At 46.4% G+C, this 16772-nt stretch overlaps 1 pseudogene across 1 annotated transcript; it reads right to left on the reverse strand.

Annotated features, from left to right (window-relative positions):
• Positions 1-3744: 3744 nt before the first annotated feature.
• On the reverse strand, positions 3745-16769 carry LOC311119687 (protocadherin-7-like; annotated as a pseudogene). Its single transcript has 3 exons — positions 16466-16769; positions 13142-14324; positions 3745-4530 (listed from the first exon to the last, which is right to left on the reverse strand). The product of its transcript is annotated as a protocadherin-7-like (transcript).
• Positions 16770-16772: the final 3 nt, after the last annotated feature.

Below are 16772 nucleotides of genomic sequence, written 5' to 3' on the forward strand. Positions count from 1 at the left end.
CACCCAAAGACACACACATTAACAGTTGAAGAGACAGACACCCCCCCCCCCCTCTCACCCAGCAGTAAGCCTGGTTAAATGGAGTCTGCTGTTTGACATGAAACACACACACACACACAGACAGCAGGACACCGTCACACTGCTTACAGGTTTACCATGCTGAGACACACACACACACACGCTGGGTGTACTACTTTAAGTCTGAAAACATCAGCGAAAACCAGCTGACGATGCAACAAGAAGAGGACTGCAAAAAGACGGAGCGGAGAGAGAGAGAGAGAGAGAGAGAGAGAGAGAGAGAGAGAGAGAGAGAGAGGAAGACGGAAAGAAACACATTCTAAAGATTCAAAAGAGAACCTCAAAGAGCAAATAAGCGAGAGAGCTACAAACAACAATGACAAAACAACAACAAATCATGAAACCGCTCAGTCCTATTATCACCACCAGTCAGTCCTATTATCACCACCACCAGTCAGTCCTATTATCACCACCAGTCAGTCCTATTATCACCACCAGTCAGTCCTATTATCACCACCAGTCAGTCCTATTATCACCACCAGTCAGTCCTATTATCACCACCAGTCAGTCCTATTATCACCGCCACCAGTCAGTCCTATTATCACCACCACCAGTCAGTCCTATTATCACCATCACTAGTCAGTCCTATTATCACCACCACCAGTCAGTCCTATTATCACCACCAGTCAGTCCTATTATCAACACCAGTCAGTCCTAATATCACCACCACCAGTCAGTCCTATTAACACCACCACCAGTCAGTCCTATTATCACCACCAGTCAGTCCTATTATCACCACCAGTCAGTCCTATTATCACCACCACCAGTCAGGCCTATTATCACCACCAGTCAGTCCTATTATCACCACCAGTCAGTCCTATTATCACCGCCACCAGTCAGTCGTATTATCACCACCAGTCAGTCCTATAATCACCATCACCAGTCAGTCCTATTATCACCACCAGTCAGTCCTATTATCACCACCAGTCGGCCCTATTACCACCACCAGTCAGTCCTATTATCACCATCACCAGTAAGTCCTATTACCATCACCAGTCAGTCCTATTATCACCACCACCAGTCAGTCCTATTACCACCACCAGTCAGCCCTATTACCACCACCAGTCAGTCCTATTATCACCATCACCAGTCAGTCCTATTACCATCACCAGTCAGCCCTATTACCACCACCAGTCAGTCCTATTATCACCACCACCAGTCAGTCCTATTACCACCACCAGTCAGCCCTATTACCACCACCAGTCAGTCCTATTACCACTACCAGTCAGTCCTATTATCACCACCAGTCAGTCCTATTATCACCATCACCAGTCAGTCCTATTATCACCACCAGTCAGTCCTATTATTACCACCAGTCAGTCCTATTATCACCACCAGTCAGCCCTATTACCACCACCAGTCAGTCTTATTACCACCACCAGTCAGTACTATTACCACCACCAGTCTGTCCTATTATCACCACCAGTCAGTCCTATTATCACCACCACCAGTCAGCCCTATTATCACCCCAAGTCAGTCCTATTACCACCACCAGTCAGCCCTATTACCACCACCAGTCAGTCCTATTATCACCACCACCAGTCAGTCCTATTACCACCACCATTCAGTCCTATTATCACCACCAGTCATCCCTATTACCACCACCAGTCAGTCCTATTATCACCACCAGTCTGTCCTATTATCACCACCAGTCAGTCCTATTATCACCACCAGTCAGTCCTATTATCACCACCACCAGTCAGTCCTATTATCACCACCAATCAGTCCTATTACCACCACCAGTCAGTCCTATTACCACCACCAGTCAGTCCTATTATCACCACCAGTCAGTCCTATTATCACCACCACCAGTCAGTCCTATTATCAACATCACCAGTCAGTCCTATTATCACCAACAGTCAGTCCTATTACCACCACCAGTCAGTCCTATTATCACCGCCAGTCAGTCCTATTACCACCACCAGTCAGTCCTATTATCACCACCAGTCAATCCTATTACCACCTCCAGTCAGTCCTATTATCACCACCAGTCAGTCCTATTATCACCTCCACCAATCAGTCCTATTATCACCACCACCAGTCAGTCCTATTATCACCACCAGTCAGTCCTATTATCACCCCCAGTCAGTCCTATTACCACCACCAGTCAGTCCTATTACCACCACCAGTCAGTCCTATTATCACCACCAGTCAGTCCTATTACCACCGCCAGTCAGTCCTATTATCACCACCAATCAGTCCTATTACCACCTCCAGTCAGTCCTATTATCACCACCAGTCAGTCCTATTATCACCACCACCAGTCAGTCCTATTGTCACCACCAATCAGTCCTATTAACACCACCAGTCAGTCCTATTATCACCATCACCAGTCAGTCCTATTACCATCACCAGTCAGTCCTATTATCACCACCACCAGTCAGTCCTATTACCACCACCACCAGTCAGTCCTATTACCACCACCATTCAGTCCTATTATCACCACCAGTCATCCCTATTACCACCACCAGTCAGTCCTATTACCACCACCACCAGTCAGTCCTATTACCACCACCAGTCATTCCTATTATCACCACCACCAGTCAGTCCTATTACCACCACCATTCAGTCCTATTATCACCACCAGTCATCCCTATTACCACCACCAGTCAGTCCTATTATCACCACCAGTCTGTCCTATTATCACCACCAGTCAGTCCTATTATCACCACCAGTCAGTCCTATTATCACCACCACCAGTCAGTCCTATTATCACCACCAATCAGTCCTATTACCACCACCAGTCAGTCCTATTACCACCACCAGTCAGTCCTAATATCACCACCAGTCAGTCCTATTATCACCACCACCAGTCAGTCCTATTATCACCATCACCAGTCAGTCCTATTATCACCACCAGTCAGTCCTATTACCACCACCAGTCAGTCCTATTATCACCACCAGTCAGTCCTATTACCACCACCAGTCAGTCCTATTATCACCACCAGTCAGTCCTATTACCACCACCAGTCAGTCCTATTATCACCATCACCAGTCAGTCCTATTACCACCACCAATCAGTCCTATTACCACCACCAGTCAGTCCTATTACCAACACCAGTCAGTCCTATTATCACCACCAGTCAGTCCTATTATCACCACCACCAGTCAGTCCTATTATCACCACGAATCAGTCCTATTATCACCACCACCAGTCAGTCCTATTATCACCACCAGTCAGTCCTATTATCACCTCCACCAGTCAGTCCTATTATCACCACCACCAGTCAGTCCTATTATCACCACCAATCAGTCCTATTACCACCACCAGTCAGTCCTATTATCACCACCAGTCAGTCCTATTATCACCTCCACCAGTCAGTCCTATTATCACCACCAGCAGTCAGTCCTATTATCACCACCATCAGTCAGTCCTATTATCACCACCACCAGTCAGTCCTATTATCACCACCAGTCAGTCCTATTATCACCGCCACCAGTCAGTCCTATTATCACCACCAGTCAGTCCTATTACCACCACCAGTCAGTCCTATTATCACCACCATTCAGTCCTATTAATCACCACCAGTCAGTCAGTCCTATTACCAACACCAGTCAGCCTATCACCACCACCACTAGTCATTTAACTGTGGTGGATGAGTAACCAGGCCAGCCCAGTACAGCTTGGTTAAGTTTGTCTCAGTAGAGTTAGTGAATCAGTCCTACCTGTTTGCTGTACTTATTCCCCGTCTGACATCCATACTCAGAACACTGATCTGACCCCAGAGACATGGCATCAGCGTTCCCACTTCCTCCACTACTGCTCCCCCCACTACCACTGGACCCTCCAGACCCCACGAAGGTGTTAGAGGGGGGCAGCTCCTGTACGGCCTGGTGCTTTTTCCCCTCGGCTGGGGGGCTGTAGGGCTGGAGGTGTACCGCGGGGAGCGGCGAGCTCGACTTATAATGCCTGGCCAGATCTGGGCTCGACTGGTGATGCCTGGCGCCCATGCGGGGGCTCCCGGGGTCTCCGTCCACCGCGCAGTACCTCGCCGCCAACCTCTCGCTGGCGCTGCTCACGTCCTCGTCGTCGTCGTCGATGTTGGAGATGTGGTGGTCGTTGCCATTGCGACGGAGCCCGTTGACAGTGACGATGCCGTTGTAGAGTGGCCGTTCAGTTTTATTACTGGCTCCGACTCCTCCAGCACCTCCGTTCCGTTTGTCCCTGCGGGGCTTCCGTCCGCGGTCCAACGTTCCTCCCCTGGTTACTGGCAGGGCCGGTTGAGGGCTAAAGAAGTCCTCCTCTGGTTCTTTCTTCCCGGCCTCGTATCCGTTCTTGCCCTGGGCGCCGCACTGGCGGGCCATCACCACTAGGAGGATGACCAGGATGACTGCGGCGGCGCCCGCCAGGACACCGATGGCTACCGAGAGGCGCTGTTTCCCCAACGCTCGCTCGCTGTCGGGGTCGCCCGCGATGTCCAGGGAGAGAGGGGCGGCCAGACTACGAGCCACCTAGAGAGGGGGGATAAAAGATTAAAGGGTTGAGGTAGAGAAGTTCAGACATTGTATTTCACTACTCTGCCCTACAAAGGCGAAACTCTTTGATCTGTTGTAATGGCCAAGTATATTATCTGATTAATGTGGTATTTAGTTTCCTGAAACAAGAACAAGCCAGTTGATCAGAATATATAATGGTGTATCAGAAATGTCTATCTGTCCAGACAGAAAAAGACTTTGAAGTCAGATTTTGCAGTAAAAAACAATAAGGTAGTTACTATGTTTTGCATTATAACGTCAGAGTGGTTAGACTAGAAAACACCTAGAGACAGAGGGGGAGAAAATCAATACACTTACATATCACAATATTATTTTGGACTATATTATATCAATATTTGACTTCAGGTATCGATTATTATTTTTAAATAAAATAAATGCTAGGTAGCGTTAGCTAGCTCTAATCGTCTGTACCTGCACCAAAATTCCAGTATTTTTCATCCTATAGCTTGTTCTCCATCTTCTTTTTAAATAGTGAAACATGTTTCAGCACTTTTATTTCCATGACTGATCAAAACTCATTTTCTCATGGCTCTCTCTTGTCTCTCTGCAGCAGACATATAGTGAGAAATATGTTTGGAACATCAAACTGCAATACATACAGAATCGTGAGAATCGCAATACATATCGTACCGGTTCCTCAGTATGGTGATAATATGGTATGGTGAGGTCCCTCAGTATGGTGATAATATGGTATGGTGAGGTCTCTCAGTATGGTGATAATATGGTATGGTGAGGTCCCTCAGTATGGTGATGATATGGTATGGTTAGGGACATGATAAGGTCAGTACTGGTTAGAGACATGATAAGGTCAGTACTGGTTAGGGACCTGGTAAGGTCAGTACTGGTTAGAGACATGGTAAGGTCAGTACTGGTTAGGGACATGGTAAGGTCAGTACTGGTTAGAGACATGGTAAGGTCAGTACTGGTTAGAGACATGATAAGGTCAGTACTGGTTAGGGACATGGTAAGGTCAGTACTGGTTAGAGACATGATAAGGTCAGTACTGGTTAGGGACATGGTAAGGTCAGTAACAACAGATAGACAGATCGTGGGTAACGGTACACTGTCATTACTGGTTAGGGACCCAACAGATGGAAATGGGGTCAATCAGAGCAGTGAGTTGTGTGTGTGTGTGTGTCTGTATGTGTGTGTGTGTGTGTGTGTGTGTGTGTGTGTGTGTGTGTGTGTGTGTGTGTGTGTGTGTGTGTGTGTGTGTGTGTGTGTGTGTGTGTGTGTGTGTGTATCAGGGTCAGTCAGAGTAGTTAGGATAGAGGATGGTCGTAATGCAGCATAGAATCTGCCATCACAGACAATCAATACACAGTAGCTACATATGGAGAGACCCATTAGACACACACACACACACACACACCACACATACACACACACACACACACACACACCACACATACACACACACACACACCACACATACACACACACACACACACACACACCACACATACACACACACACACACACACACACACACCACACATACACATACACATACACACAGACACACACACACCACACACACACACACACACTGTACAGTAAATTAATTTTCTATTTCGTGCTGTCAGGGCTGGGAATTACAATCATACAATATCCCCTTCCCATTGACTGGTGTGTGTATGTCTGTGTGAGTATGTCTGTGTGTGTGTGTCTGTGTGTCTGTGTGTGTGTGTAAATGATGAGTTAGCATTTGAATCCTCTTTTATGTTCCATTAAATAGAATAGTTGAATGCCATTTTAATAATTTAGATAATATAGTATTAAATGATTATCTGCTGAGACTGCTTTTATTACTGTCTGCCCAATCACTCTGATCACTCTGACAAAGTAGCACTTCAGATCTACAACATTGACACAATATTCCTACAACACTCAATATAACATTCACACATTATCCCATCTCTCTCTCTTGTTCAAGAGTTTGAGAGTGTTTTTTTTTTTTGCAAGCTGTTCTATAGTTTTACAATACAATAGATTCTATTGTCTTAGTAGATTCTATTGTCTTAGTAGATTCTATTGTCTTAGTAGATTCTATTGTCTTAGTAGATTATATTGTCTTAGTAGATTCTATTGTCTTGGTTCAAGAGTTTTTAACAGTGGTTGGTTTAACTGGTCTATTGTTTCACTGCATTACATTCAGTAAATAACTTTTTTTTAAAGGACTCAATGGGAAACAGTGACAACTGTTACAGAGTGGACTATCCTGGCTAAATAAATACAATACATTGACATCATTGAATGAACTTGGTTAGGCTAACATTTTATTGTTTAAGTAGATTATATTACACTGCTCAAAAAAATAAAGGGAACACTTAAACAACACATCCTAGATCTGAATGGATGAAATAATCTTATTAAATACTTTTTTCTTTACATAGTTGAATGTGCTGACAACAAAATCACACAAAAATGATCAATGGAAATCAAATGTATCAACCCATGGAAGTCTGGATTTGGAGTCACCCTCAAAATTAAAGTGGAAAACCACACTACAGGCTGATCCAACTTTGATGTTATGTCCTTAAAACAAGTCAAAATGAGGCTCAGTAGTGTGTGTGGCCTCCACGTGCCTGTATGACCTCCCTACAACGCCTGGGCATGCTCCTGATGAGGTGGCGGATGGTCTCCTGAGTGATCTCCTCCCAGACCTGGACTAAAGCATCCGCCAACTCCTGGACAGTCTGTGGTGCAACGTGGCGTTGGTGGATGGAGCGAGACATGATGTCCCAGATGTGCTCAATTGGATTCAGGTCTGGGGAACGCGCGGGCCAGTCCATAGCATCAATGCCTTCCTCTTGCAGGAACTGCTGACACACTCCAGCCACATGAGGTCTAGCATTGTCTTGCATTAGGTGGAACCCAGGGCCAACCGCACCAGCATATGGTCTCACAAGGGGTCTGAGGATCTCATCTCAGTACCTAATGGCAGTCAGGCTACCTCTGGCGAGCACATGGAGGGCTGTGCGGCCCCCCAAAGAAATGCCACCCCACACCATGACAGACCCACCGCCAAACCGGTCATGCTGGAGGATGTTGCAGGCAGCAGAACGTTCTCCACGGTGTCTCCAGACTCTGTCACGTCTGTCACATGTGCTCAGTGTGAACCTGCTTTCATCTGTGAGGAGCACAAGGCGCCAGTGGCAAATTTGCCAATCTTGGTGTTCTCTGGCAAATGCCAAACGTCCTGCACAGTGTTGGGCTGTAAGCACAACCCCCACCTGTGGACGTCGGGCCCTCATACCACCCTCATGGAGTCTGTTTCTGACCGTTTGAGCAGACACATGCACATTTGTGGCCTGCTGGAGGTCATTTTGCAGGGCTCTGGCAGTGCTCCTCCTGCTCCTCCTTGCACAAAGGCGGAGGTAGCGGTCCTGCTGCTGGGTTGTTGCCCTCCTACGGCCTCCTCCACGTCTCCTGATGTACTGGCCTGTCTCCTGGTAGCGCCTCCATGCTCTGGACACTACGCTGACAGACACAGCAAACCTTCTTGCCACAGCTCGCATTGATGTGCCATCCTGGATGAGCTGCACTACCTGAGCCACTTGTGTGGGTTGTTGACTCCGTCTCATGCTACCACTAGAGTGAAAGCACCGCCAGCATTCAAAAGTGACCAAAACATCAGCCAGGAAGCATAGGAACTGAGAAGTGGTCTGTGGTCACCACCTGCAGAACCACTTGGGGGTGTCTTGCTAATTGCCTCTAATTTCCACCTGTTGTCTATTCCATTTGCACAACAGCATGTGAAATGTATTGTCAATCAGTGTTGCTTCCTAAGTGGACAGTTTGATTGACTTGGAGTTACATTGTGTTGTTTAAGTGTTCCCTTAGTTTTTTTGAGCAGTATATTGGTTCCATTGGGCCCCTTTTCTCAGTTCCATTCTATTGTTCTGCTGTTGCCTGGTTCTGTTCTCTTCTGTTCTGTTCTCTGTTCTCTGTTCTCCTCTGTTCTGTTCTCCTCTGTTCTGTTCTCCTCTGTTCTCTGTTCTCCTCTGTTCTCTGTTCTCCTCTGTTCTCTGTTCTCTGTTCTCCTCTGTTCTCTTCTGTTCTCTGTTCTCTGTTCTCCTCTGTTCTCTGTTCTCCTCTGCTCTGTTCTCCTCTGTTCTCTGCTCTGTTCTCCTCTGTTCTCTGCTCTGTTCTCTGATCTCCTCTGTTCTGATCTGTTTTCCTCTGTTCTCTTCTGTTCTGTTCTCCTCTGTTCTGCTCTTCTCTGTTCTGTTCTTCTTTGTTCTGTTCTCCTCTGTTCTGTTCTGTGTTCTCCTCTATTCTGTTCTCTGTTCTCTTCTGTTCTCTGTTCTCCTCTGTTCTCTGTTCTCCTCTGTTCTGTTCTCCTCTGTTCTGGTCTCCTCTGTTCTCTGTTCTCCTCTGTTCTCTGTTCTCCTCTGTTCTCTTCTGTTCTCTGTTCTCTGTTCTCTGTTCTCCTCTGTTCTCTGTTCTCCTCTGCTCTGTTCTCCTCTGCTCTGTTCTCCTCTGTTCTCCTCTGTTCTCTGCTCTGTTCTCTGATCTCCTCTGTTCTGATCTGTTTTCCTCTGTTCTCTTCTGTTCTGTTCTCCTCTGTTCTGCTCTTCTCTGTTCTGTTCTCTTCTGTTCTGTTCTCCTCTGTTCTCTGTTCTCCTCTGTTCTGTTCTTCTTTGTTCTGGTCTCCTCTGTTCTGTTCTCTGTTCTCCTCTGTTCTGTTATTCTCTGTTCTGTGTTCTCCTCCATTCTCCTCTGCTCTGTTTTCCTCTGTTCTGCAGTCTTCTTCTGTCCCATTCACATTCTGCTGAGCATGCCTCTAGCACACTGTGTGTGTGTGTGTGTGTGTGTCTGCTATGTGTGTGTATGTGTATCTGCTAGGTGGGTGCTAGGTGTGTGTGTATGCGTTTTTCTGCAAAATGTAAGTGTGCGCATTACTGCACTCCTGTGTGTGTGTGTGTGTGTGTGTGTGTGTGTGTGTGTGTGTGTGCGTGCACGCACATCTCCCTGTGTTCAACAGGAGAGTGCAGCACTACCACTTTAGATCTGGCAGTGCCTCATCATCCATCCTGTCACATCCCTCCCTCCCTCCCTCCCTCCCCAGCTCCCCCAGGAGTCTTCCACTCTGCTGCACCAAGGTTTGTACTGCTTAGCTTTAAACACCAGAACCCTTTCACTCTGCAGGTAGTGCCTCTCTTGATATAGATACAATGAATAGCTAGCGGTGTAGTTTTAGCTAGAGTTGCAGCTTTAGCTAGCCATGTAGCGATAGCTAGCCATGTAGCGATAGCTAGCGGTGTAGTTTTAGCTAGAGTTGCAGCTTTAGCTAGCGTGTAGCTTTAGCTAGCCATGTAGCGATAGCTAGCCATGTAGCGATAGCTAGCCATGTAGCGATAGCTAGCGGTGTAGTTTTAGCTAGAGTTGCAGCTTTAGCTAGCGTGTAGCTTTAGCTAGCCATGTAGCGATAGCTAGCGGTGTAGTTTTAGCTAGAGTTGCAGCTTTAGCTAGCGTGTAGCTTTAGCTAGCCATGTAGCGATAGCTAGCGGTGTAGTTTTAGCTAGACTTGCAGCTTTAGCTAGCGTGTAGCTTTAGCTAGCCATGTAGCGATAGCTAGCGGTGTAGTTTTAGGGCCAGGAGTTATTCATTACCATGTGACCTAAACATGAAATACCCTGGGCCCTTGTTATGGCTGAAAATGAAAGAGAACTCCAGGTCCAAGTTGAAGCCTATTAACTGGGGCACAGAGTTATGCCTGGGACAGGTTACGTGGGCCATGGAAAGAACCGGACATGAGAAGCCCCGGCTTAGAACCAGACATTTGATTGCAATAGAACGGCAGAAGGGGACCAGAACACAATGGAATGATAGTATGATTCTATGGAACAATGGAATGATAGTATGATTCTATGGAACAATGGATTGTGATGTGTTGAAGCATGTTGTGTAATCTAGAACCCCTCTACATTACACCATGGACAGTTTAGTTTGACTGGAACAGCCCAATAGAGCACAGCTCTTAATATACAGTAATGGACTAGAAGGACCATCAAATTAAAGTTTATTGGTCGCGGACACAGATGATGCAGTGACATGCTTGTGTTACTACATCCATCTCATAAGGAACTCTCTCTGACAGTGGAATGATGCCAAAGGTGTGTGTGTGTGTGTGTGTGTGTGTGTGATAGTGGAATGATGCCAAAGGTGTGTGTGTGTGTGTGTGTGTGTGTGTGATAGTGGAAGGATGCCAAAGGTGTGTGTGTGTGTGTGTGTGTGTGTGTGTGTGTGTGTGTGTGTGTGTGTGTGTGATAGTAGAAGGATGCCAAAGTGATTAGTGAATGAAATGGCAACGCAGCAGAAAATGACTCAACTCTTTTTATCAGTAGGAGTCACAAGTAGGCCAATGAGAAGCTAGATGGAAATGTACAGTTGAAGTCAGAAGTTTACAATATATTTAAACTCAGTTTTTCACAATTCCTGACTTTTAATCCTAGTAAAAATTCCCTGTCTTAGGTCAGTTAGGATCATCATTTTATTTTAAGAATGTGAAATGTCAGAATAATAGTAAAGAGAATGATTTATTTCAGATTGTATTTCTTCCATCGCATTCCCAGTGGGTCTGAAGTTTACATACACATATACATAGTATTTGGTAGCATTGCCTTTAAATGGTTTAACTTGGGTCAAACGTTTCAGGTAGCCTTCCACAAGCTTCCCACAATAAGTTGGGTGAATATTGGCCCATTCCTCCTGACAGAGCTGGTGTAACTGAGTCAGGTTTGTAGGCCTCCTTGCTCGCACACGCTTTTTCAGTTCTGCCCACCAATTTTCTATAGGATTGAGGTCAGGGCTTTGTGATGGCCACTCCAATACCTTGCCTTTGTTGTCCTTAAGCCATTTTGCCACAACTTTGGAAGTATGCTTGGGGTCATTGTCCATTTGCAAGACCCATTTGCGACCAAGCTTTAACTTCCTGACTGATGTATTGAGATGTTGCTTCAATATATCCACATAATTTTCCTTCCTCATGATGCCATCTATTTTGTGAAGTGCACCAGTCCCTCCTGCAGCAAAGCACCCCCACAGCATGATGCTGCCACCCCCGTTCTTCACGGTTGGGATGGTGTTCTTCGGCTTGCAAGCCACCCCCTTTTTCCTCCAAACAAAACGATGGTCATTATGGCCAACCAGTTCTAATTTTGTTTAATCAAACCAGAGGACATTTCTCCAAAAAGTACGATCTTTATCCCCATGTGCAGTTGCAAACCGTAGTCTGGCTTTTTTATGGCGGTTTTGGAGCATCTCTAGGAGACAGAACGTGTCTCCTTCCTGAGCGGTATAACGGCTGCGTGGTCCCATGGTGTTTATACTTCGTTCTATTGTTTGTACAGATGAACGTGGTACCTTCAGGCGTCTGGAAATTGCTCCCAAGGATGAACCAGACTTGTGGAGGTCTACAATTTTTTTCCTGAGGTCTTGGCTGATTGTTTTTGATTTTCCCATGATGTCAAGCAAAGAGGTACTGAGTTTGAAGGTAGGCCTTGAAATACATCCACAGGTACACCTCCAATTGACTCAAATGATGTAAATTAGCCTATCAGAAGCCATGACATAATTTTCTGGAATTTTCCAAGCTGTTTAAAGGCACAGTCAACTTAGTGTGTGTAAACTTCTGACCTACTGGAATTGTGATACAGTAAATTATAAGTCTGTAAACAATTGTTGGAAAAATAACTTGTGTCATGCACAAAGTAGATGTCCTAACCGACTTGCCAAAACTATAGTTTGTTAACAAGAAATTAGTGGAGTGGTTGAAAAACTAGTTTTAATGACTCTAACCTAAGTGTATGTAAACTTCCGACTTTAACTGTATCTTCATAGCCAGGAGTTTTCCTAACCCTGTAACCTGTACCAGGAGATACTCTGGACCGCAGTTCCACGCGTCAACTTAGACCTTGAGTTCTGGGGCCTCCCTAGCTTGCACGTTTTTGTTCTAGCCCAACACTAGCACACCTGATTAAACTACTTTAACTAATCATCAAGCCCTTGAGTAGTTGAATGAAGTGTGATATTGTTGGGCTGACCCATCCATTTGTCTGCCCTCTATTGCTCTGGCCTGGTCTACACTGTTCTTATTAAAAGATGAAACGATGGCCTTTTCTGAGCGGCCCCATTCCATTATACCATTCTATTGTCCCATTCTCATTTATTCCATTCTATTGTTCCATTCTAATTTGTTCCATTCTAGAATTCCATTCTCATTTGTTATACTATTCCATTCTAAATTGTTCTAATCAATCCCTACCATTCCATTATAGGGAGGTGCATTGCATTGGCCCATTCTAAGCTATTGAGCAGGAGAAGTGTATATAGCCTGTATAGAACAGTATGCCCTTGACAAATGGGACTCAATGTCACCAAAGTCAGAATGGAATGGAATAGAGTAGAGGTATGCATGTACAGTATGAATGCGTCCCAATTGGCACCCTATTCCCTATATAATGCACTACATTTGACCAGAGCCCAATGGGGCGGCTAGTGCACTTTATAGGGAATAGGGTGCCATTTGGGACACAGACAAAGTCATATTGATAATTACCTGTGCGTCCACCAGTGTAGCGTTGACCAGACTCTCGTTGATGAAGACGTGGACCAGCGCGGTGGCGCAGAGCGACGGTTCCCCGCTGTCGTTGACCCTGACCACCAGGCGATGCAGCCCCCTGTGTCTCCTCTCTAAGGGCTCCGCCACGGTGATCACTCCACTGGCCAGGCCGATCTCAAACAGCCTGAAGGGGTTCCCTCCTACCAGGGAGAAGCGCAGGTCAGCATTGCGGCCAAAGTCAGAGTCCAAGGCGGCCACGGTTCTGACGATGGTCCGCGTGGAGGAGGCCGGGGGGAGGAGGGTGTAGGATTCGTTGGTGGGTGAGGTCACGGAGGGGGCGTTGTCGTTCTCGTCGGTTACGATGAGGGAGACTGTCGCTGTGGCAGAGCGACGCGGAGCTCCACCGTCGACGGCCCGGACGCGGAAGGTGTAGGTGGAGCGGCGTTCCCGGTCGAAGGACACGGAGGAGAAGATCGTCCCGGTGTTGTTCTCTATGGAGAAGGTTTCTTCTACTCCCTTGTTCTTCTCTCCTCTTCCTCCCTCCACCTCTCCATCCCCCTCTTCTCCTTCGTCTTCGTCCATCTCTACGAAAAGACTCAGCTCTGCGTTCTCGCCCTCATCCGCGTCCGTTACCGTTACCATGCCGACGGGGCTGTTGGCGAGGAGGTTCTCCTTCACGTAGAACGTGAACACTTCCTGGACGAACTTCGGAGCGTTGTCGTTGCGGTCGGTCACCATGACTACCACCGTGGCCGACCCCTGCAGCGAGGGGGATCCCTTATCCCTGGCGATCACCTGGAACTCGTACCTCTCCCTGACCTCCCGGTCCAGAACCCCCGTCGCACGGATATCCCCATTATCAGCATCAATATAGAACACGCCGTTAACGGACGTATCCAATGAATACGCGATCTCTGCGTTTTTGCCGGAATCGGCGTCCGCCGCAACCACGGTGACCACACGCTCTCCCGGTTGGTTGTTCTCGGCGAAGTGGACCTCGACCACGGCCTGGGCGAAGGTTGGAGGGTGGTCGTTGATGTCGACCACCCTGACCATGAGAGAGCTGTTGCTGGAGAGAGAGGGGGAACCGGAGTCGACCGCCACGATGGTCACGCTATACTCTTTAGTGGCCTCGTAGTCCAACAGGGCAGACGTGTGGAGGAAGTACTTCTTACGGTTTCTGAGGAAACAAGGTTAAATATTAATATAAAAAAAATTACAATAAAATGAGTCAATATAAGTACTTCCTACTGTAGAAGGAGGGCTACATCGAAACGTTTAAATATAGAAAATGTTGAATTTACAGTGGGGGAAAAAAGTATTTAGTCAGCCACCAATTGTGCAAGTTCTCCCACTTAAAAAGATGAGAGAGGCCTGTAATTTTCATCATAGGTACACGTCAACTATGACAGACAAAATGAGGAAAAAAATCCAGAAAATCACATTGTAGGATTTTTAATGAATTTATTTAAAAATTATGGTGGAAAATAAGTATTTGGTCAATAACAAAAGTTTCTCAATACTTTGTTATATACCCTTTGTTGGCAATGAGACAGGTCAAACGTTTTCTGTAAGTCTTCACAAGGTTTTCACACACTGTTGCTGGCATTTTGGCCCATTCCTCCATGCAGATCTCCTCTAGAGCAGTGATGTTTTGGGGCTGTCAATGGGCAACACGGACTTTCAACTCCCTCCAAAAATGTTCTATGGGGTTGAGATCTGGAGACTGGCTAGGCCACTCCAGGACCTTGAAATGCTTCTTACGAAGCCACTCCTTCGTTGCCCGGGCGGTGTGTTTGGGATCATTGTCATGCTGAAAGACCCAGCCACGTTTCATCTTCAATGCCCTTGCTGATGGAAGGAGGTTTTCACTCAAAATCTCACGATACATGGCCCCATTCATTCTTTCCTTTACACGGATCAGTCGTCCTGGTCCCTTTGCAGAAAAACAGCCCCAAAGCATGATGTTTCCACCCCCATGCTTCACAGTAGGTATGGTGTTCTTTGGATGCAACTCAGCATTCTTTGTCCTCCAAACACGACGAGTTGAGTTTTTACCAAAAAGTTCTATTTTGGTTTCATCTGACCATATGACATTCTCCCAATCCTCTTCTGGATCATCCAAATGCACTCTAGCAAACTTCAGACGGGCCTGGACATGTACTGGCTTAAGCAGGGGGACACGTTTTTCACTGCAGGATTTGAGTCCCTGGCGGCGTAGTGTGTTACTGATGGTAGGCTTTGTTACTTTGGTCCCAGCTCTCTGCAGGTCATTCACTAGGTCCCCCCGTGTGGTTCTGGGATTTTTGCTCACTGTTCTTGTGATCATTTTGACCCCACGGTGTGAGATCTTGCGTGGAGCCCCAGATCGAGGGAGATTATTAGTGGTCTTGTATGTCTTCCATTTCCTAATAATTGCTCCCACAGTTGATTTCTTCAAACCAAGCTGCTTACCTATTGCAGATGCAGTATTCCCAGCCTGGTGCAGGTCTACAATTTTGTTTCTGGTGTCCTTTGACAGCTCTTTGGTCTTGGCCATAGTGGAGTTTGGAGTGTGACTGTTTGAGGTTGTGGACAGGTGTCTTTTATACTGATAACAAGTTCAAAGAGATGCCATTAATACAGATAACGAGTAGAGGACAGAGGAGCCTCTTAAAGAAGAAGTTACAGGTCTGTGAGAGCCAGAAATCTTGCTTGTTTGTAGGTGACCAAATACTTATTTTCCACCATAATTTGCAAATAAATTCATAAAAAATCCTACAATGTGATTTTCAGGATTTTTTCCCCTCAATTTGTCTGTCATAGTTGACGTGTACCTATGATGAAAATTACAGGCCTCTCTCATCTTTTTAAGTGGGAGAACTTGCACAATTGGTGGCTGACTAAATACTTTTTTTCCCCACTGTATATGGCTAAAATGAACATTCTTTGTGTATGTGATTTTTGTGATTTTCAAATAAATGTAGTTAGCTGTCAGGTTTATAGTATGGTGCTGTACTTTGATGCACCAATAGTATTACTATGGTGCTGTCAGGTTTATATTATGGTGCTGTACTTTGATGCACCAATAGTATTACTATGGTGCTGTCAGGTTTATATTATGGTGCTGTACTTTGATGCACCAATAGTATTACTATGGTGCTGTCAGGTTTATAGTATGGTGCTGTACATTGATGCTCCAAAACTAATTCAGCCTCTTGGTGCGCCATGCTGGAATTTTCTGAATTTTACTTAAAACATTTAAATCAATCAAATGTCTAAATAATCCTCTATACAGATCAATAGGGATCAGAAGTGTATAGTGTTGTGTTTTCATGTCACCTGTCGAAGGCGTCGTCCGCGGGCAGCGGCAGGAGCCCCGTTTCTCCCGCCGGTTTCAGGGTGAACGGTACGTCCCCGACCACCGTGCACGTAACCGCCCCGTTCTCCCCCTGGTCACGGTCTGACACCTGAACCAGAGCCACCGGTGTGTCCACCAGAACATTCTCCGGTACCAGCGCCACTCCGTCTCTCACCAGGATCCGTCCGATCTTCCGTATCTCCACGACCGGGAACGTTGTCGTTCTCATCCCGGACCACCAGGACTACGGTCGTCCGGTCCGGTGCGCGGCGGCTGACCGCGATCCCT

Source organism: Coregonus lavaretus (assembly GCF_964263955.1).
Source record: "Coregonus lavaretus genome assembly, contig: HAP1_SCAFFOLD_8736, whole genome shotgun sequence".
In the NCBI taxonomy this organism is placed as follows: Eukaryota; Metazoa; Chordata; class Actinopteri; order Salmoniformes; family Salmonidae; genus Coregonus; species Coregonus lavaretus.